Below are 22,922 nucleotides of genomic sequence, written 5' to 3' on the forward strand. Positions count from 1 at the left end.
CAGCCTCCAGACTTCTAGCAGTGAAAATCTCTGAAATTCTCTCTCACATGGATCTCTTGTTTGCTTTCCTCAGTCCCTTTCCTATTTTTTTGTTTGTCCATGTAATGTTTGATACTTGCTCTGCCACAGCCTGTACTCAGGACTTTTTTCAGTGCCTTTTTCTAGGGTGCTTGGCATGTCAGGATAGGAGATGGTGCTGGCTTTCCAGGTGTGGAGAAGGATGTTTTTCTCTGTTTCTAGCATGCTGAGTGAAAGGGATGGAGCTGGATGGCCATGCCTGCCCAAACTGCCAGGCTGCTGGACCAGCAGGCTGCATGGCACCCAGAAGAGTAGAAGGGATACCCAGGAGAGGCACCAGCATCCCCTTCCTTCCTCCCATTTTACCCACCCTCAGCTCTCAGTCACTCTGAGCTCACACCACGTCACCACTGACCTCCTGATAATGTGAGGAAGCCAATCAACTTATATTTTATTCAGAAATGGGTTTGGTTTTTGTTTTTTTTTTATCTCAGAGGCAGTTCATGCCTCATTCCTGGGGGAGCTGCCAGCCTTTCATGTCCTTGCTCAGCACTAATTCCAGGCAGCTCCTTCAGCTCTGAACTTGAGTCTTGAGGGTGCAGATCTCCAAGGGCCACATCCTGCATGGCCTCCCCACTCAGCTTCCGAAACACAGGCAGCCTTTGCCTGGAGCAGGGAAATGGCCCCAACACTTGGCTTGGGTCTGGAAGTTCCCCATCTCCAAGGGCAACGTCTAGCACGACCTCCTCATACAGTTGCTGAAACAAGAGACTTTTCTTTGAGGCAAGGAAGTGTCTTGAATTCTTTGGCTTGCTCCTCCCGGTGCATGGGGGAGGTGAAAAAGGTGGGGAGGTTCTCAGGACATGGAGCCAGCAATTTGCTGCTGTTCTGGGGTTGTGTTTTACCTTGGGTTTGCAGGAGGCAGAGCTTAGGTAGGGTGTATAAGGACCTGCAACATCTGGGATGTAAGATGCAAGGATGTTCTTGCAGCCATCGAGGAACTTGTACTTGAAGACCCTGGAGGTCTGGGAGAGGCTTCTAGCTTCCCTCTGACAAGCTGGTGCCAGCATGGTTGCTGACTTGTGCTGCAGACAAACCCCATGATTAGCAAGGTGATGGGCTGGTCAGGAGTTCTCTAAAAAAAAAAAAAACGTTTTACTCCCACTAAAAATCTCAATTTCCTGAACCCTCTTTCCCCCTCTCTACTCCAAATAGACCGACTTTGACAAAATTTCTCTCAAGAACAAAACATCACTGCAGCACAGGCTTTCATGTCAAAATCAGAAGTAATTACCCTCCAAAAATTAAGACTTTGCTGTGTTTGTCATAGAGAAGAGGCTTGAATCTTAAGTTCCAGTTCATAGATGAGTACAGTTACCACCAGCCTGGCTGTGGGAGTGTGTTGTCAGAAACAGACAAGTTGCCTCCATCATTCTTGGAGCCTTTCCCCTTTTTAGGAATGAATAACCACTGAATTGGTTTAGGATCTGAAACTGCATCTTCAGGGAAAGGCTGACCCTGTGAGCTCTCAAGCAGCCTTCTGTGTTCTTCCATCATGACCCCCTGAATATTTAAGCTCTGTCCCAAGTTTTATGTATTGTTTGGTAAAATACAGATTTTTTTTTTATGGGGGGGGGAGGAAATAACACACAATGGATGAGGCCTTCTCTATGCTTTGATACCTGGCAGAAACCTACAGAGTTGACAGAGAGAGAAGGCAACCAACCCAATTCATGGATAATTCATCTCATGCATAACTCATGCCCACACGTTTCATGGATAATTTAGGATAAGGTCTTACAGGATGAGAATCTGACATGGAAGTGAAGGGTCTGTTATGAACAAAGCTGAAGGGCAACTGTAGCTGTGGGATGGAAAGTTTCTGAATGTGGCAACATCCCAAAGGGTGGGAGAGCAGAAAATGGTGCTGTTCCTCAAATGCTCTTCTCTCCCAACCTGGCCAAACTCAGACTCTGCTCTGGCTCTGAGAAGGGCAAAAATTGGATCAGTCAAAAGAGATGGTAGCATCCCAACTCCACTGTGTAGAAGCTGGAGGTTTACTACCCAGGTAGAGCAGAGGGATAATCCTGACAAAAGGACTGGAGCTTCTCCCAGCAGACTGCAACACCACCTGGGACATCACCTTAACCCCAAACACGAACCAGGATGGAATGGTTGATATTTTTCCCTTGGTGTGAGTGCAGCAGAAGTGCATGAAGTGAAGTGAGAAACCTGTGCTCTGCCTTTGGCTTGAGCCATACCATGGTACCATGCTTAAAGCACCCATGAAGAAGACAGACAGCACCCAACTGGACTCCAGCTCCTTGGATTCATAGGCAGCTGGATCTTAAAGCTCAGCTCACAGGCATCAAACATTTAAGCAGACCAGTCAAAGGCTGAATTATTAAAATCACCCTACATGAAACTCTTCTCTGCAAGAAGATGAGCACTCTCCTTCCCCTGTTCATTGTCTCTGTGGGATGTCAGAAATGCTAAGGCTCATTCTGCCTTCTCCATCCCCCTTGAGATACTTGGAACAACTGAAGCACTCCCAGCTGCCAAGAAACATTGAATATTTATGAATCCCTTTAATCACAGAGGCAGGGACCATTCCAGCCAGCCTGGTTTGGCATGCCTTTGGTCTTGCCTCCTCCAGAGGATCAGAACTTGCTCCCAGAAGGCTTTTTCACTGCTATGGAACCAATCAACAGTCTGTCCAGTTCAGGTGTGAACCCATAGCAGTAGCTTCAGGGTCAGAGAGGCTTCATACCCCATCATGCACCTCATTTTGGGGGAAGAAATACAGATTAAATTGCCTCAGGGTGTCCCTGCACAGCTTCAGCAGATCATAGAATCATGGAATCATTTTGGTTGGCAAAGACACTGAAGATCAACTGTTATCTCAGCACTACCAAGTCCCCCACCAAACCGTGTCCCTCAGCACCACATCTCCCCAGCTTTGAAATCCCTCCAGGGATGGGGACTCCATCACTTCCTGGGCAGCCTGGACCAGGCACTGACAACCCTTTGGGGGAAGAAATTGTTCCTAATATCCAATCTAAGCTTCCCCTGGCCCAGTATTTCCTCTTGCCTCTGGAAGGCTGTGGGAAGGCTCTGATCTATTGAAAACTCTCCTGAGCAGGAGAGGAACATGGTCTTGTCTTCCCTTGCTGCCCTGAGGCTTTGCAGCAGAGCCAGCATCAGGTGTGCTCTGAGGGATTTTGTTGCTCACCAGCATGGGCACAGACCCAAGATCTTCTCAACCCAAAATATTGTTAAGAAAAGCTTCTACTGAAAGTAATTCTGATCAAGTAGCAACCTGGAAAACTCTCAGCAAGGAATCTGTGCAGAGGGAAGCTGAGCTGGGTCAGTGGTGGCTGCTTTGCATTAGTCAGCAATCCCACAGCTCTGAGCCATCTGGTTTTATGGAGACTTCTCTGCTCTTGGCATCAGCCTCCCTAGACCCAGCAGGAGTAGAAAAACTGCTCAAATGTTTCTTTAACATCTGATGTTCTTGGAAGACTCACCAATATCCTCGATAATTTTCAGGTCCTGCTCTTCCAGGAATTTCTTGAAGGAATTACAAGGAGCTTTGCAAGGTGCTAGATACCACCCACCCTGGCTTTGAGGTTCTGCCAAGCATTGCCATGACGAGTTCTGCCCTTGTCAGGCAAGCAGAATCCTGAGTTCAATGTCACCAAGTTCTGGAATCCTTGGGGACTCTGGGTTCTTAAGTTCCCCTGAGCAGAGTTTGCACTTCCTTTTGATAACTCTCCAGTGAGCAAAGTTCTTTTTAAGGACTTCATATCTTGTGGTAATGCTTCTACCAAGCTGAGAGAAAAAAAATCTGGTATCTCATGTCCTGTCAGAGCTACACAGCTCTCCAGGCTTGCTGAAGGTATAGCAGAGCCTGGGACACTGCTGTAGGGCTCAGCCTTCCTGTCCTGAAACATTTTTTGCAGCTGTTTAACAGCTTGCTGCATTAAAACCCATGACTGAGTTGAAGTCATTCTTGTATAGAAAAAGGTTGCAGGATTTTTAGCGTTCTGGGAATTGGGAGCAACACTGCTTTGTAAATTAGATCTATTAAATACTTAGTGATATCAAAATTTCATGCAGTACTTTTCTTCAAAGAAGTCGGAGGTGGCTCCGTTCCTCAAGCGCTTTTCCCTTAGACTGACCTGGCCTTTCAGAATCCCCTAGCAAGCCATGTTTGATCCCAAGTTAATTCCTAATGAGATTTCCTACTTCCCCAAGGCTTTCTACTGACATTTACGAAAAGACAGTCCGGACCAGAGCCTTTTATCCAGACACTTCTCAGCTTTGAAGAAGTTTCTGCACTACCAAGCACTGTTGAGCTCATGTCTTCCTCTGACAGCTCAGAACTCACTGGTTCTGGTCCTTGGCAACCATGAGCCTGGATCTGAGGGAGATGGTTCACTCCTGCACTGGGTTCATTCCCCCATTGCATCTGTTTTATTGAGGGGGAGGCTGAGATGGACCCGCTGAGTTTTGGCTTTGTGCAGTGCTTGGTGACTGCAGACCTCCAGCTGGGGCTGGCAGGCACTGGAATCCCCAGATAACAATGTGAAATGGTAACCTTGCAATCAGCAATAAATGAGCCAATGATCCCCTGAATGGGAGTGCTTCTGGTGGTGCTTGCTGTATTATCAGTTCATCCCAGGTTGGCTTAAGGCCACCTTTAGCTGCAGCTTTCACGTGGAATGGCACACAAATCACCCAAGCCCACCCAGCTCCTGTGGGATGGAGCTTTAGGAAATATTTAGCAGTTCACAACAGATTTCTGAGACAGGCAGCCCAGCTGCTGGCCTGCTGGAGACTCAGCTTCAAAAGCTTTCCAAATTGGAGATGGGCCTGGTGGAGAATCCCTCCCACCTAGAGCTTATCTCATCCATGCCAAGCGTGGGGAACCCACACACCTAACCCTGACCTGACAAACAGAGCCCTTCTCTTGCAGTCCCATCAGTTCATTATCATGGGACTTTTATTCCTCTGCATGCATTTGTCTTGTTTATTCCTGCCATGCATTGATACAACAGGTCATATGTCTGGAAGAGGCTGCCAAAGATAATATACATCCTGTCAGGGTAACAAGATCATCAGAAGGAAAACTGAAGAGATAATAAACCGGCAGGAAAGCTGAAGAGTGAGAAACAAAAGAGGAACAGAGAAGAAGTGACAATGTTATCTTTGTTTAACGCTCCTTTGAGTCACCATTAGTTATTTAAGATATTCAAATGCCAGCTCCCAGCCCTGTCAAATTAAGAGATCCAAGGGGTGGTGGTTTCTTTTTTTTTTTTTTCGTTGCCAAACAAGTTGCTTTGATCCAAAGGGAGAGGAAGCTTCCATGAATGATGGATAAATTTTCTTGCAGCTCACTCTGGAGGTTAGGAGAGGCAGTTTGTCACAGCACAGGGCCATAGGATAGCACATGGGCTTTCTTCTGGGTAAGAATGGTTCTGTGGTGACTGGCCCACAGATTCCTTATACAAGGACAGGATAAGGAGGACACTGGGGGTAAGGAGGACAGCAACACCCTGGAGATAAGGGGTCTTATCCCTTATCATGCCCATGGCTGGAAACCAGGTGCTGCATGGATGGGGCATGGGGCTAGGAGCAGCCCAGGATACCTGCCCTTCGGAGGGGGGTTGTCAAATGGAGTAAAATACAAATAAACCAAATCACTGCTGCAGTTGTCCAAGGAAAATGAGTGTAGGGTGACCACAGGCATCCAGAAGAGATGGAGCTATGGGAGCTGAGTGGGCATCCAAGATGTTTTCATAGAGAGCATCAAACCTGACCCCAGGCCCCTTTGGGTACCTGGACCAGGCAACACCTGAGTCCTTCTTTTTGCTGTCCCACTCCTCCTTCACCCCCAAAAGCAGATCTCCATGTCAAGTGGAAAGACCCAGGAGCCATATGTCCTGCTGCCAGGCAAGGCTGCTGGGTGCAGGAGCACGTGTGAGCCCACATGTGCAGGTGTGTGCTTGGGGAAGCACCTCTTCCCTCTGCCTTTTGCTCTTGTCATTTAACCCAGGGTCCAGGAGAGTAGCAAGAACATTGATTTACCAAACGGGCTCCAAATAGTCAAGACAGCCTTTCCCTGAGAGCTTTGCAGAGAGAAAGGAGGCACCTGGCAGGGAGAATTGGTGAGGAGGGAAGAAAGGAAACACAACTGGCTGCAGGCTGCCCTGGCTTTGTGTTTAGAGCAGAGGGTAAAAAGGGTGAAAGGAGGAATGGAGAGCTGAGGCTGGGTGATTTCTCTCCTTGCAATGGGGCAGCTCTGCAGAGCACTTTGGATGGGCCTTGGAGCATCCCCTGCCCCCTGAGCCCCCCCAAGCAAGCCAGAGGTCTGCAAACTGGTGAGGCGTGGGATTAAATAAATTAATGATCCGAGGAAAGTGGATAGAAACTGTCCTCTTGATGGTAAAAAAACCCAAACAAACAAACAAGCAAACGACACAAGAATTAAGAATTCATGGCAGGGGTCAAAGGCTGCCAGTCCCTTTGGAATCCAGGCTGAAATCTCCGTGGGGTTCCTCATCCCCAGGAGGCAGCACACTCACTGCCAGCATGAAGGAGCAGGAAAAAATTTGTCACAACCAAATAATTAGCAGCACAGCGGCCCTGTGGGCTGCATACACAGATAATGTTGCAAAAACTGTTAAACAGCAGATTTGAGCATTTTCAGGGCTTTTCTGCTGAAGCCAAAAAGCGTGGGGGAAGATGTGAGGCATCAGCTGGGGGAACTCTCCATTCAGTTGTCAGTGACTGGGTCAGCCCTGCTGCTGTGTCCACTGGGGGACTTTTCTGGCTAGGAAGTAAATACCAACTGAGGGGGGTGTGTTCCATGTTTTTTATATTTGTGTATATTTGTAATTCACCATCATTCTTACGACTTAGTTAAATCTATCTTGGTTTTTTTTCTTCCAACCTTAAAGTCTCTCTCCCTTATTCCCTTTTTTATCTTCCACTGGGAGAGTGGTGGGGGGAATAACAGAGAGCATCTGTCACCTGGTTGTTGGCTAGAACTGTGACATCCCCTTCTTCAAAAGCTCTGATAATGGGGGCTAAACCCCATCCTGGTCCCCACACCCCCTGTGCCAGCATTGCTCTGAGCAGGTTTCCCTCTCCTGATTTGTGCAAATCCCTTTGGACCCTGAGGCACCAAACAACAGAGCCAGCAAGCAGCACCTCTTCTGAGGGCAGGAAGAAACTGTCCTGCCTAGAGAGAGGATTTTATTGATGGCAGGAGAAACCCTATTGCCTTGTCCCCAGCATGGCTCAGTGTGGTGTCAGCTGTCATTACCTGCCTGGCTGATGGGGTTAATGGGATCTGCCTGCATGGACACTGATCTGCACCATGGCCACCTGCATGCCAGGGCTCTGCCATCCCCATCCCATTTTACACAAACTATCAAACATCTGCTTGGCTGTAATGACTCTGTCTGGGGACACATTTGAGGTGGTGACCTCGGGCAGGAAGGCACCAGAGCCCATCACCAATCTGCTGGCCCAGCTGCCAGCCATGTCTGTGTGGGCCACCACGGGCACAGCAGGGCCAGCCCAAACCTTCCTCCTGCCCCACACCACGCTCCAACCTGGGGCCAGTGCTGCCAACACCATCAACAGGAGCCAGCAGCTGCCAGGGAGAGTTTGGAGAAGGTATTGGAGACCTCAGTGCTCTTGCCTAGCAAAGCCCCAACCTTGTGGATAGTGGAAAAAACCCAAACATAAAAACTGTGATGTCCCCATCTTGTATTTTATGTGTTTATTTTATTTTATGTGTTTGTTTTCAAGAGGATTACCAATAAATTTAATTTCAATACGGTTAATCCCCATATATATTTACTGAGGGCAATTAGCTGGCATTTATATTAAATATTCACAATGGAGAGTTGAGTATACAGTTTATATAGTATAATTAGATATATATACACGTATAAATAGATGCATAACTCTGTCTGCAGAGTGTATCTGTGAGGAAGGACCAGGGTAATGTGCCGTGACAATATTTATCTCAGACCATATTTATACTCTGATAGCCTCAGAAGTTCAGCAGGGCCCTACAGGAGCAGTTCTGGGAGCAGCCACAAACAGAATATCTGGGGCTCTGTCTCTCTGTGAGGCAGCCAGCCAGGCAGAACAATTGCCAGGGCAATTCTGGGGGGGAACAAAAAGGTTTGGGGACCTGGGGAGACAACAGCAAGGAAATACTGAGCAGTGAACCCAGCTCTAAAGAAGGAGCTGCTAACCCAAAGCAGAGACCCCAGAGCAAAGGGCACAGGAGGTGGTTTGGAAGCATTTCCCCCCTTTGCTTGCAGTGTTTCTGTGCATTTGCTGCAGTGGATGTGCACAAGTCCTGTGTGGGCAGCACAGCATGGAGGTGCTGGGGCAGTGCTCTGCTGCAGCATCAGCCCTGGGCAGGGAGCAGAAGCCAATTCCCTTGGGCACCAGGACAGGGCTGCCCAAGCCCCAGTCTGGGTCCAGGTGTGGGAGCAGATTTTGGAGGGAAAGCCAGGATCTGAAACTTGAAGGTTGCCAATCTTCCTTGGCTTGATTTCTCCAGTATTTTTTTTTTCTGGGGTGAAACTCTTCCTTGTTCCAGCTGGAGTCTCACTGGTTGGGAAACTGGTGAGGAACTGGCTGGATGGTTCCCTGTTCCAGCCTGGCAGCTGCATTATTTTTTGAGAGCCCATCAGCATTCCCAGAGCAGGGGGGGTGAGGCAAACCTGGCACCACCATCCCTCAGCTCTTGGCTCCTCTGGAAGCCCAGAACAGCTGAGAGGGGCAGCTGGGGGAAAGGACTGGAGAGATTTTCCTTTATTCCCCACTCCTCCTGAAGAAGTTCCATGTGAGCTGGAGTCAGCCACCATCTCTAGACCTCGTTCCACCAGGAAGGACTTGGAAGTTGGTTGGAAACACAGATTTTTAGACCCAGAAAAGACTGAGTGCTGTAGAAAATTTCACACACCTCCCCTGGCATTAAGGCAGGGTACAAGTGTTTGACCAACGTGTCTCTTCCAGAAAAGCCTTGCACTTTGCAGACTTGCAGAAGCATGCAAGATTTCTAAATTAGTAGTTTATCACTAACAGTAGTAAAAAACAACACTTCCCTGTTCATCCTATCCAGCAGTCGTCCCCACTCCTGCTGGAACTGCACATCTGAGCTCTGGGAGCTGCTCCTGCCTTTGCCTTCAACCCCATCATCCCAAACCCCTGTGAGAGCAAAGAGCCTCCCTCTTTCTGCATCCAAAAGCTGTGGCCCATCCTCAGTGGGAGCATCCCAGAGCTCAGTGCATGGCTGAGTCAGTCCCAGTTTGAAACCTTTATTTGCTTTAAAAAAAAAAAAAAAGTCAGTTAAGTTCCTTGCATGCCTTCTACCTGTTCCTGCGTGGCTTCCCCCAGCCTGGTTTTTAATCACACACAACTTTGACTCTGGGTTGCACAGAGTTCAAGCCTTGCCTGCAGCTAAATGTTGTGGGAAGCTGTGCTGCCTTTGGAAGACTCAAAGTCTTCATCATCTCTCCTTACCTATGAGCTTGGCCCAAAACCAAAGGGCTGGCTGAATTCTTGGAGCCTTTTACCTCCCCTCATGTCCTGCTCCTCCAGGGTAAAGCCACACAACCAGGTGATGAAACCTTCCTCTCACTTAAAGCACTGTTCAGGGAATTTGATTCCCAACTGCTATTCATGGCTATTGATTTCTGCACTTCTTATTACTGTGGTAAGTGACCTGTAACCAGAGCAGCAACTGGCAGCTTTATCAATCTCTTTCAGATAATTAGTAACCCAGGAAGTTGGAGGAGGAAGTAAATGGTGGGGTTGAGGAAAGTTTGCTCTGCCTCCCAAAAACACTCCCAGGGCCAGGAGGAGAGGCAATGGAGGCCTCTATTGCATCATGTCCAGCTTGGAGATACCAACCTGGGATGCAGCTCCCAGTGCCTGGGTCAGGATTTGGGCAGTGGAGGGGACAACATCTGTCTGGGACTCTTGTCCCATCAGGAGCAGATGTCAGCTCCTGGCTTGCAAAGTCTCCATGTCTTGGGGGAACTCCCCCTGTAATGAAAATCCCCCTGACCAGGAAGCCAGCCCAGGGATGGAAGGGTTGGATGATTGGAAGGGTTGGATGATTGGAAGGGTTGGGTGAATGGAGCAAGCAGCAGCATCTGTACGGCCATCAGAGGGCCCAAACACAGTAACATTCATGCAGGCAGAGCCTGTGCATCATTCCCTGGAGACCAAACCAGCCCCATGCTCAGGCCAGGGATGGTGGGTGCACTCAGGGCCAGAGGGATAATTATCTTTTTGGCATCTTTCCTATGGAAGTGTTGCCTGCAATTACCTCCTGCCAGGGAGCCAACCAGGTTGTGTCCCCAGTTCAGACCTGGGCAGATCAACCCTCAGAGTGGGACTGGGTGCAGGAGTTTCCTGGGATCACCCAAGGGGCTGCTGATGAATGAGTGCCCGGGTTTCCTTGCGTTGTTCTCACACTATTTGTTGTGAAAATGCTGTCAGCAAACTCAGCAATCTGAAGATGATTAAATGAACCAGTCCTGCTTGAATAAACACAGAGCTTTTCAGGTTATCTGCAGGGATGCTGAAAGCCCTGGTGATGCCCCTGCATCCTTCTGTGTTGGCACTGCCCCTGGTCATTAGAGCTGGGGACAAAGATATTTCAAGGGTACAGAGGGCGAGAGTTAAAAATGAGAATTAAACTCACATCTCCTCAAGGCTGGGACAGGGCCTTACCCCCAAATAATCACTTTGCTGCTCCTTGCTGACCTCTTTCCCATTCAAATAGCTTTTCAGTGGAAGGCTAATTCATTCTCACAGCTAAAAATGATCATTGCTGTGAGAAAGTGTTCTGGGCGTGAATCCTTTTTGCAGCAAATAGCAGCATTAACAGGTTCATTTTCTCCCAGCAATGCTATCAAAGTCTCTTTAAGCTGCTTCCAGAGCATGCCAGAGATGCACTAAACCAATCCTGCAAAATGGGTGGGAGATGTGATTGCAGTCAGACCTCCCACCTCAGCCTCAAAAACCCGACTCAACCCCATGCTGAGCAGCATCCCTGCCTGCAGGAGTCTGTGTTCCCTCCCAGAGTGTCCCAGGAGAATGTCCTAGAAGGCTCCATTCCTAAGGAAATGTGCAGGAAATACAAGGTCAGGCTGGATGGGGCTCTGAGCAGCCTGGTGTGGTTGCAGATGTCCCTGCTCATGGCAGGGGGGAGGACTAGCTGGCTTTTAGAAGTCCCTTCACACCCAAGCCATGGCTCTGAAATTTCTGCTCATCTGCAGGAGAACTGTTTGAGAATGGAGAGGTTTCCCTGCATCTTAAAGCTTCGTGTCCCCCTGTACCATCTGGCTTAATTTTCAGAGTTTTCTGGACATCATGGTTTGTCTGAATTCATTTGTCACCTACTGTGGATTTGTCTGACTTGTTCCACATGTCCCAGGCAGAGCAGCCCTTTCCTGCTCTGTATAAACTGCGTGTCCTGCCTCCACATCTCCAATCCCTGGGAGGAGGCCAGGTGTAAGCCTTCATCTCCTGGAGTTTTCCCAGAGAGTGAAGGAATAAGAAAGTTAAAGCTCTGAAATCACCAGGTGGATCATTGCCAGAAGTGGGAAGGAAAGAGGAGCTGTTGATGCTCTGCTTTATCCATCAAGCCACATGCAGCTCACTGCTGGGCTTACAGGCACCAAGATGCAGGCTGGCAGGTGTAGTGCTCCAGCTCAGTTAGTTTAGGATCCACATTAAATACTTGATTTGGGATAAATTCCATCTCCTTATCAGCCTTCTTGTCCAAAAGGGACATTTTTCCAGGGGCATGGTGACTTTTGTGCCATGCCAAGCACCAGCCTCAGCTCTGATGGTGTGTTGGAGGTTTCTTCTGACTCTGGAAGCAGCTTGGGGATGGAGCTCAGTCTGACAATCAGGGTTTTTTGAGGCAAGAGGGCATCCAGCATTTCACTGAAAGCAGCTGCAGCCACCAGGCTGGGGATTCACAGAGCCCAGGGATGTGCTGAACACAAGAGCTGGCTCTGAGCAAATGCTCTCCAAAGGTCACCAGCAATGCTCCCTTTGCAGAAAGCCCACATGCCTTCCCCATGACAACCTCTTACATGCTTCCAAAGAAAACAATATTGCTCTTTTTTTATTTATTATTTACTTTGAGACTGAATTGCCTCTTGCACACAGCAAAGCTTCTGCTTTCAGAAATCCAAATTATGAGGTTTTGGGGTGTTGTGAATTGATCCCTTTGTGGGCTTGAACTGATTTTTTGACCCTGTGGTGCTCTGCCAGTGCACACTGAGGAATGGCTGAGTTTCCTTGGCAATGGGGAAAATGGAACCACTGGGACCAGATAATCCTCCTCTTGCTCCAATTTCTTATCACACAGATACAAACCTGGAGTACCATGGCGAGGAAGTAGGCACTGGGATTCTACAGCTGTAGAGAAAAAGAGTAAAAGAAGGTGGAGATCCCATCTCTGGAAAGGGATAGTACCCCGAGATCTTCCAGGGAAACCTGGAAATGATTGTGTTTTGCCATGGCAGTGCTTTCTTTCATCCTTCTCTTTGCCTCTACACTCCTCAGGACCTGGCTTCTTTGCTCTGCTCCTCTCTGAAAGGCACCCAAATATTAAGTGTATGTCCCCAGGTTGTTCTTGCTAAGTGATCTGTTCACTTGATAAATGGCTCTGCCCCTGTCCTTCCTCCAAGGTGCCTGAGACCCAAGGTCCCAGACCAGGCAGGAAATTCTGGGTAACTCACAATGACCACAAAAAGGCAAGATCCAAGCCAGAATTACAGCAGGAAGACTGAAGGGGAGCTGGATGGAGATGTCACTCTCTTCAACAGCTTCTACCTGGCAGGAAAAGCAGCTCTGAGGCAGAGGACAGGAGCTTGAGCACTGCACTGGTTGGAGCATGGCTCCTGGGGACAGGGAGACATTTAATTGCTCCTCATCTTAGGGGGAACCCAACTCCAGGGCATGCTAAGGAAGGAGGTAAACTAGAGACCCAGGTCCTATTCCTGGCTCCATCCCCCTCATCTACCTTGGGCAAGCTGCTCACACTCTCTTAGCAGCAAAATAGCATTAGCATTGCTGTCCTACTTTGCAGTGAGGTTTTGAAGACAAATTTGTGTTTCCCTGGGGAGAGGAACTAGAGCAAAACCTGTTCACCAGCCAAACCAGGGTTTAGCCACCCGGCTTGGAAGTGCCATGCTAAGGAGCCTGAAATTGCTGGCTACTGGGAGAAGCTTTTTCTTTTTTCCACCTTTTTTTCCCACAGAGGAAAAACTATCAAGATAAATTCGTGGATCTAAAATCAAAAAGATCTCTGCTAACCTCTTTGACTATTAAGTCAAATAACGATAATAAGGAGCACTGTGGTTTCACTCATCTCAGATGATTAAAAAAAAGAAGAAAAGTCAGTCCAATTTTTTTTCACTTGCCAGCAGATAAGAGTCTGACCCAGATCAGCAGAGCTCAGCTTCCTCTGCTGCTTTGATTTTCTTGTGGGAGGCTTAGTTGTGGCTGTCAGACCCCAAACCCTGAGGCTCCCAGCCACAAGCAGAGCTCCCAGTTGCTTTCACATCCTGGTGGGTGCTGGGCTGGGAGGGGTGGGGGGCTCTGGGTCAGTTTTTCCACCAGGAGCACCACGCTTTGCTCTCCAGCTTTTGATGCAGTTGAATTTTCTGCTAATCTGCCCATCAGGCTCACAATGAGAGCTGCTGGTTTCTGAATGCACAATCTGGCAATTTATTCAGGTGACTAAATAACAGGGAGAGAAAAAATTATAAATACCCTGCTCCAAGTTGTGAGCACTGAGCCCTTGGGAACTGCAGCCTCAGGTATGGAGAAACAGCAAATAAATGCTGTGGAGAGGAGGATGTTTGTTCTGTCCCTCCTGCAGACCTTTACATTAATTATATTTAGAGGTAATTTCTGTCAAGCCTTAGAGTTTAGTATTAGGTGAAGTTCCTTTTGTCACTTTTTTCCCTGTTTTTCTTTGCACCACTTTGAAACGAGCAGGGTAGATGGAATGGGCTAAAGTAATGCCCTCTGATTGAATAATGAATAAAGATTAATGAATTTTGGGGGACCTAAATGATTACATGGTAATTGCTTTAATAATATAAAATTATTTTCTGTTACAAACTATGATTAATGACACCATCTGAGCATTTGAGCTGCTTTCCTTGTTTTTTGCAAGTTCAATGATTAAATAACTGATATCATAGTTTACTCTTAATTTTTCTATAGGCAGCAATCAGCAGCTAATTGATCCAGACACAAGGGTTGAGCAAACCTATGGTTTAATATATCAAAACTCTTAGTCACTTCTTGACTTCTCAGCAGCAAGATGAAAGGAGCATTATCTTCTTTTCCATATCATTACCTTGTTCATTAGTTATATTTTAAAGGTAGTGGGTTTGTTGGTGTGATGTGTAATTGTCCTCACAGAGCCCTGGGCCAGGTGTTAGGCACAGAGCTGGGAGCTGAGCTGGAGAATGACTGAAGAGCATCCCAGCTCAAAGCCTTGGGGCCAAGGAAACAAGGAAAAAGGGATTTCTCCCCATTTAGTGAGGAAGCAGCCCCATTTTGTATGTTTTATGCTCATGAGACATTCCAGGACAAGGGGACCTCACCATCCTGCGCCCTAATTTGCACCTTGCTTTGAGCAACCATTTGGACACCTCTGAACTATTTGTCTCTTTGGTGACAGAGATAAATAAGCCGTGGCCTCCCTCACTTTGCAGGATGTTAATGAAGCATTTAATCATTTGGTGTTTCTTTTCCTTTGGCTTCTTTTTATTCTGGTTTGCAGGAATCAGAGAAATACTCGAGCGTGAAAAAAGGCTGCTATTGAACTGTATCTGTTATTTGCCCCCATGATGGGGAATTAATTGCCTTTTGATTAATGAGTCATTCGGAGCTCTGCCTGAGCTAGGGCTGAGGGAAGGGAAGAGAAAATCAGCTGTTCTCTAACCCTGATGTGTTCTGGGATGCCAAGAAGGAGTTAAAGAGCCAAAGGCAGTGGTGCCGTGGGGTGGTGGTGCCGGTGGGAAGGCAGAGGAGAAAATCGTAGCCTTGGATGTGTCAGAGGAGAGAAGAGGAGAGAGAGAGAGACAGAAATTCAAGCAGCAGTTTAATTCTATAAGTGCTTTCACGCCCCTTGAATGGTGAAGGGGAAAATGATTTAATTAAAAATATATTTACTTTTAATGCAACCATCAATATTTCCATCCATGCTGATTGTTAAGAGGGTTTCAGTGTTTGCATGCTTAAACACTTCCAGGTTCTGCCTCTCACTCCTCCAGCACCAGCCCCCCGTGCATATTCACCCATCTCCAGGAACACTCATCCCCCCCTGGGGCTTTCCCAGATTTGGGGCATGGGCAGTTTTTGGTGATGCCCCAAAAGTGCAGCATGAGCAGCCTCCCACCCTCCAGCTCTTGCTCTGACGGCTCTGGGTTTCAGCTCTGTGCCCTTTCCCCTGTGAGCAGTGTGTGTGGCTGTGTGTGACCTCCTTGGGTTTCTTTGGGGGTTCCAGCCAACCCCCAGCACACCCTGAACCTCTTGGGCTGGTTGGGGTGTCCACAGAAGTCCTGGGTCCCCTGTCCTGCCCAGTGAAGGTGCTTCAGGTGCAAGCAGGTTGGTGTGAGCAGCCCCCAAATCCAGGAGCTGGGAGCTGCCCCTGTTCCCTGGATGATTGAAAATGACAGGATTCAGGGATTGTGGCAGCAAACACGTGAAGAGCTGTACAGTAAAGCTCCAGCAGCCTTTCTGATTTGTATTCCTTCCCAGCATCCAAAGGCTTCCCAGTTGCCCATTTGCCTTTCTTGTTTCTACACTACACGGATGGATTTAAAGGATTTCTCCACAATAGCCTTTAAATCTCCTTGCTGGGTGCTGCTGAATGGCAGCTGCCCATGTCCTTCCTGCTGACCACATGAGGACAGGGGCTTTGTGTGAAATATGGCTGGGGGAAGGTGTCTGGGAGACAAAACATTTGGCTTTTGAGTTAAAGGAAGAGCTTTTGTCAGGCTGACCTTGAAGCCACCAGAAATGGCAATGCTTGCTCAGTTATCATCTTTTTTTTTCTCTCTCCAAAGCAGCCCTTGTCTCCCACGGCTGGGTGCATCATTCTTTATTTCTAGGGCTTGGACTGTATTGGTTTGGTTGGTTCAACTTTGTCATTTACCTGTTGTTCTTTTAATCTTTGCAAAGCCACCAGGAACAAGCCTTACTTTCCACGGGGCTGACTGAATTGGTTGGTCTGACAATTTTCATCCCTGCCTTTCCTTTTTCATCCCTGCCTTTCCTTTTTCATCCCTGCCATTCCAGTTTGATGGCTGGCACAGCCAGAGACAAGGCTCCAGGTGGGATTTGGCAGGGATAAGATAATTCCAAGCCTGAGTCTAGGTCCTGCAGGACCCTTGCAGGCAATTCCAGGAGGTTCCAACCTCCCATCCCCCCTGGTGCCACAGAGCCAAAGGCAAAGCAGCAGCTCTGCCTCTCTCTCTTGATGCAGCTCACAGCTTCATTTTCCCCCCCTCGTATTTCAAGTGGAAAATTTGGTGAAAACAAAAAATTAGCAGGACATCCCTAGCAGAGCAGCAACAAGCAGCACAATCTAAAACCTGCCTTTTTGTGCACACACCAGTTATTGCTCAGTGTATGATTACAGTGGAGCTGCTAAAGGATAGAGCCATCACTGAGAGCTGAGACTCTGAATCTTCCTCCTCCTGGCAGGTTTCTGGTCACAGCCCTCAGAGTATCCCATCACTCCACATCTCCCTGGGGGAGGAGGCTGCACCAGAGCCTGGAGCTTCCAGTGAGACACAAATGCAATTTGCTGATTTTTTCTGCAAACGGTGTTGAAATGATACTGATCCTTGGCTCCACATGAAAGATCAAAAGTTTCAGAGAGGCCGTGGAGGACATGGAGTGGAAATCTTGCACTGCAGAAAGAAGAGAAAGAACTGGAAACTTCCTGGGGAAATAGCCCCTGTATTTAAACCAAACCCAGTGGCAGCCGAAGTTGCCTTTGCTGGACCCAAAGCACTGAACAGAAAGAAGAACAGAAAGGCCCAGAGGGCTTCTGTATTTCACTCCTCTGTCTGGAGAAGGCTCTTCCTCAGCCATTCCTAAGACAAAGCTGCAGTCAGTCCTTTGCCTTTTATTACCAGTCTGTTCTGCTTCTCATCAAATACAGCCCTGGACCTTTTCCTGCAGAGCTGCTGCCCAGGCTGTTGTGGCCCATCTGGTGTTTGTGTGAGTGACTTCACCATTGAGCCACACATTGGTCCTCCCTGAATTTCATCAGCTTTAAAGGATATTGTGGGCCCATTCTCCAATTTCCCATCACCTGGTCCCAAGTCTGGTCTGAATTGGGTTTCCTGTCCTCCGGAGTGCTGGTTCCCTTTTCTGGGATGAGCCCTCTGCAGATCTAATAAACTTCTCCCCTCTTCCATCATCCGGGATGTTAATTCCAATATTGAATCATGCCAGGTCAGGACAGACCCCTGTTAGATAATTCCCTCCTTTCTGACAGGGAATCCCTGATAATCCCACTCCAGGTACAGCCAAACTGCAGAATAGGGCTGTTTCCCAGCCTGCTGATGAGGATGTCAGGGGAGACAGCTTGAAAAGTCTTCCTGAAGTAAAGATAGATGACGTCTACTGCATCTTCCCCCATCACCAGCCCTGCCTCCCTGCTATGGAAGGAAATCAGATTATTTTGACCCAATTTGGTCTTTACAAATTCCCGTTGGCTGTCACTCATTTTCCTGGGTTCTTCCAGGTGCTCGCCTGGGCTTTGTTTGCTCTCAGTTTGCTTCTGGAGGTAAACCCATTCACCTCCCTCCCCTTTCAGAAAGGCAGATGTTGCATCTGCCCTTTTCTACATTTTTGCATCATCATCTTCTCAAATATCACCGGGTTGGCTCCAAAATCACACTTGGTGGGGCTCGATGTGCCCGGGGATGGAGCTGGCACGGAGCAGCCGGCTCGAAAACGCCTCCCTTAGCAAAGTACAGTCCAGAGCCTTCTGTCCCTTCCTAGCCTGAGATCTTACTCCTCAGTGCTAATTGTGTCAGACACCAGCTCACAGTTGATCTGTTTAGTAAAGACTAAGCTGAAAGACACTTCAGCCTTCTCAGCATTGTCTGTCGATAGCTTTCCCTCTTCAGCCACTCTGACATTTTCAGATGGGATTTTTTGTTTTTTTTTTTTTGGCAAACCAAAGTGGCTTTTTCTGCTGCTTTAAAATGTAAATCAATTTATTCTAAAAAAATAGAAGCGTTTTAATAACAAGGCTGCAAAGATTGAAAAATAATGCTTTGAAATAACTGAAGCAAAATGTTTCTCGCTACTTGTGATCGATTCTCGTTGGAATAACTATTACTGGTTGGGCCAGAAATTGGCTTTTTCTGTCCCCATTTAAGAAGGGGAAAAGATTCAACCCTCCAGTTTCTCGTAATGTTTCTCAGTAGTCACAACCACCACGTTCACCCTGCCATGTGCTGGCTCAAGCAGAGCATTCAGAACCTCTGCACCCATCTCCCAGGAGGATTTCTCTGGGCCAGGGAGCTCTGGATTCTCACACAGCTCCATCTGTATTGACAGCCCTGGTGCTTCCAACCTGAATCTGCAACAGGGAAAATTGGACCTGGTATTGAGCAGAAATGTGTCTTGCCCCACACACGGCATCCAAAAGCTAATTTTAAATGCAAATAGGATGGGGAAGACTATGGAAATTCAATAGTGAGTGTTCTTTAAGTTCTTTTGCATACAGCATGGGTCATTAGGTAGAGCTCCAGCTGCCCGGAGACCTCTGGCATGAAACAGAAATATGAAATGAGATCTTTCTGCTTTGCTCAGGTTGAAGTCAGCACCATCACAGGCAACAGTGCAAGAATTTATCCACCTGCTTCAGCCCCATCTTAGAAAAGGGTGATATTTCTTGTCCCCTGATCCCATCAGAAGATCATTCCAGGAGCCCACTCCTCTAGTTAAAACCTTCTCCTGACTTGCAGTGTGAATTGATTTGTGGGCTTGCTCCTCTTATGCAAACAATGTCCTTTAACTTAAGTAGCTCTTCTTTCCTTGTGGCTGGGTGATGGATTGAGCCAGAGCCTGTTTGCCATTTCAGCTGTCTCCTGCAACAGCTGCTTCAAGTGAGAGAAAGATGGCAGTTATCTATATAAACAGCTTTCTCTAAAAAGTCATTGTTTCCAAAAAGCAACCATCAGCTTTCCAAAATCAACTCTTATGCCCCTTTAGTGGACTGGAGATTTTCCTTGGAGAATTGAGTTAGGGAGTTCAGTGCAAAAAAAATGATAAACTTTTATTCCAGAAGTCAAGGTTTCCAGTGTTTTTCACCTTGAGTTTTGGCTGAAAAGCCATCTGAAAATAATATAAAAAAAAAAAAAAATAGACGTTTCATGGGAGAAATCTCCAAGGTGAGCAACCCAGCTGGGATACAAAGCTCTGGCTCAGGGTCAGTTCCTGCATCTACCACTGGTTTTTGGTGGATGACTTTGAGCAGGGCCTTTGCCCCCAGCCTGGGTTTCCCCATGTGAAAAGTAGGAAAATGGAATTCACCCAGTTGAGGAGAAGAGGTCTAAAGGAGCCTGGGGGGTTGTTTGAACAGCATTCAGAAAGCCAGAGAGGTGGGAACAGCAGCCACAAGAAATGCTGGGTGGAGGAGAGGGAGAAAGATGGAGCAGAAAATCCCCAGCTCTACTCAGGGCAGGGGATGGGGTGGTGGAGGAACCTCTGAGAGCAGAACCTGGTTGTCCTGTCCACTGTTTTGCTGGGCTCAGATGTCACTGCAGTGGTTGTCACTGGGGCAGGTGAACGTGGAGCATTGCACAGGCAGAGATGGGGGCTGACTGATGTTCCTGACTCCTTGGCCACTGCTTTCCCCCCCAGCTGTGTTGTAGGCAGGGAAGGGGCTCAGCTCTGCTCCAGAGCAACTGCAGTGTGGCCACTTCCCTAAAGCATCTGCTGTGGAGGGCCCTGAAATCACTAATTAAAGCTTTTACCCTCTAGATGACACCAGTGTTGCCTCTTCTGAGCCTGCTTTGAGGGGAGGGGCTGGAAGAGATGGAGCATGGGCTTGTTTTTCTCTCTCACACCTTTCCCTGTGTTTTTTTTCCCCCCCCCAAGCAGCCTGGGATTCATGCCTTCATCCTTACACATGTCTCACCTAACTCCCGTGGTTTAAAATTAATATCATATTGATTGGAAGGGTTTGGAGGGATTGCAGATCATTTGCATTCTCCTGTCCTTCTTAATTTTTTCACCCGAGCCAGTCTGGTTGAAGTTTGGCTGCTGGAGGATGGAGGTCTGGTTACCATAGCTACCAGCACTGCCTTCCTCCCGGCGAGGAGGAGGAGGAGGAGGAGACCACAGGACTTCTCAGCAAAGCCATTTTGCACAAACTTCTGCTTTTGAAAATCAGCCAGGGGGGCCTTGCTGCAGCTGTGGGTCTCCCTTCTCCTCACCCTCCCCTCCAGTGACAGCATGAGGCTGGGGAGCAGGATTTGGCTGCAAGGTTGGGGGTGATCAGCATCTCCCCAGAAAATCCTAACTTTCCCACCTCAGACTGGGCATCTGGTTCAGAGAACACTTGTGTCCTCCTGGAGGACACGTGTGCCATGCTGGGGATAGCTCCTGGGCACCTCCAGCCCTTTGGGACCCCACAGGGTACTGCAGTCACCTCCTTGGGGTGGCAGCTGTGACCCAGCTCTCTGGGGTGGCCCAGGGGTGCTTGGGGAGTCGTGCAACATCTCAGATGACATTAAACACCCAAGTTGGGAGGGAAGGCCTGAATCCTTTTGGTTTTTTTGGCTTGTCCTACTGCATCCCCCAAATCAGTACAGAGGACTGAGCACTGCACAAACCCTCCCTGCACCCCAAACCCTGAAGTGTTGTCCCCCTTCATGTTGTGGAGGGCACAGGATATGTGAGGAGAAGTAGACCAAGTAGGTCTTGTATAACAGGGACTCCTTTTGTTTCCAGGTTGCTCCAGATTGTCTGTAGTTATGTCTAGGGATGCATGCCATGATAATTGTTGATTATTTGCAGCTCCTGGGGGACTGCTTCCTTGTGAAAGAAAGGCAAAGACCTGCACGTAGCAGAGAGGAGAAATTCAGATCAGCAGCATATTTCTGGAACAGGCTCAAAAACTGAATAAATACCTGAATAAATTAAATAAAGTAAAGGTGTGGGAGAAGGAGTGAGATGGCCTTGCCCTGTCAAGATAACTGTACCTTGTCCCCCTGCTCTGCAGACTCTGTTGAGCAGATTTATTAGTTTTAATTAACAGGAGGGGGGGAAAAAAAGGAGCTGGGAATACATCCAAATTCCAACTCAGAAAATCACTGCTCCTTCCTCAAGATTGAGAGAGAAAGAGGGTGAATGACCAGAATAATAATCAGAAAAGAGATCTGGGTGCCAAGAAAGCCATTTCTCTGCCCAGCCTTTGCAGTGGCTCCTAGGATGAGGAGGAACTTGTTCAAAGCTGAATGGGAAGTTCCAGCAGGGTCAGAGTTTAGGGCTGGAGCCTGGATAAAGTTTGGAGTGGGGCAGATGAAGCCTCTTCTCAAACTTTCAGTAGAAAACTGAGCTGTGGTTAAGCTTATGCCTGTGTGTAATGTAGTGGTTTGCACAGAAAATGTGATTTTTATTTTTTTTTTTCATTATAAGTCCTTCTCCCCAAGAATGAGGGCTTTGTGGTCAGGCAGTTGTTGATGTGACCCCAGTGGGCAGGGGACCCCAGGCAGTGACACTCTGCACATCCACCTTCCTCTGGACCAGGTTCCAGCACCCAGGGCATGACAAGGGGAGACCATAGGGACTTTCTGTGGTATTTCAGAACACAGATAATTCCCTTTTCCCATCCTCCAGCACTGCTTTCCAGGCAAACCCAAGAGTTTCAGGAGGTTTGGGAGGCTGCTGTGGAGGCCCAGCCTGGTGGAGGGCTCTGGATCAGAACCAGCCAGCACTCAGCCAGCTCTCCAAGGACCAACCCAGGAGATGAGCAGGACTCCCAGGGAGGATCAGGGGTCACAGCATCTGCTCTGCTGCAGAGCTGAGTGTTGCTGGTGTCTCCTCTGCCCCTTGCCATGGCATCCCAGTGACACCACTGCCAGCCCCCATCACAGGGATGTGTCCCCACAGAGCCCTGGACACTGGTGGATGTGATTTTTATGCCCAAACACTATCAAGCCCTGCTGCCCATGGGGTGCACTCATGAATGCTGGTAGAAAGATGTTTAACTGGTGTGTTGCTTAGTCCCAGGAGCAGAAGAGAATTACAAAAATAATAAAAAGCCATCTTTCAGGTCAGAAAACATAGACAGCTCAAACCACCCGCAAGGAAACAGCACTTCTTTTTATTTATTAAGGGTTTGGGTTTTTTTTTTCCTGTTGGCATCAAGTCAACGTTTCCTGCCAAGGATTTGATGAGGATGAAATACATTTTCCCCTTGTCAAAATGGCCTGTGAGGGAGCCCTGGTCTGTGAGCATCTCCCTCCTCCTGCCAGTGCAGCACCAGGCAGAGCCCCCTCAGCAACTGCTCTCTCCAGGACCAGCAAGAGTGCAGCCTCATTAGCCCAGGGTGTGGATCAGCTCATTAACCTTGATGAGTAACCAAAAGCTAAGCTGCCTCTGGGCTTCTCCTGCAGATGGTGTTGTTTCAAGGCATGGTAGGTCCTGATCCAGGGAACTTGCATCTGATGTAAAAATTAACTTTCCAGCCTCTGCACCATCAGCTTGTCCCTCCAGCAAGGCTGAACCTCTTCCTGTCATCCCATGGAGGTCCCAGGATCTCCAGGGAGCTGGAAGACAGCCACAAAGCATAC

The 22,922-nt window shown here is 48.2% G+C and overlaps 1 long non-coding RNA gene across 2 annotated transcripts; it reads right to left on the minus strand.

The window, feature by feature from the left end:
• Positions 1-440: 440 nt before the first annotated feature.
• Positions 441-3,699, minus strand: LOC139806072 (uncharacterized). 2 transcript variants are annotated; one of them, XR_011730096.1, is made up of 3 exons: positions 3,546-3,699; positions 924-1,153; positions 441-776 (listed from the first exon to the last, which is right to left on the minus strand). It is a non-coding gene; the product is annotated as an uncharacterized lncRNA (long non-coding RNA). The 2 variants fall into 2 exon arrangements; XR_011730095.1 differs by having other exon boundaries at positions 441-1,153.
• Positions 3,700-22,922: the final 19,223 nt, after the last annotated feature.

The sequence above is a fragment of the Heliangelus exortis genome, chromosome 21 (genome assembly GCF_036169615.1).
Source record: "Heliangelus exortis chromosome 21, bHelExo1.hap1, whole genome shotgun sequence".
NCBI lineage: Eukaryota > Metazoa > Chordata > Aves > Apodiformes > Trochilidae > Heliangelus > Heliangelus exortis.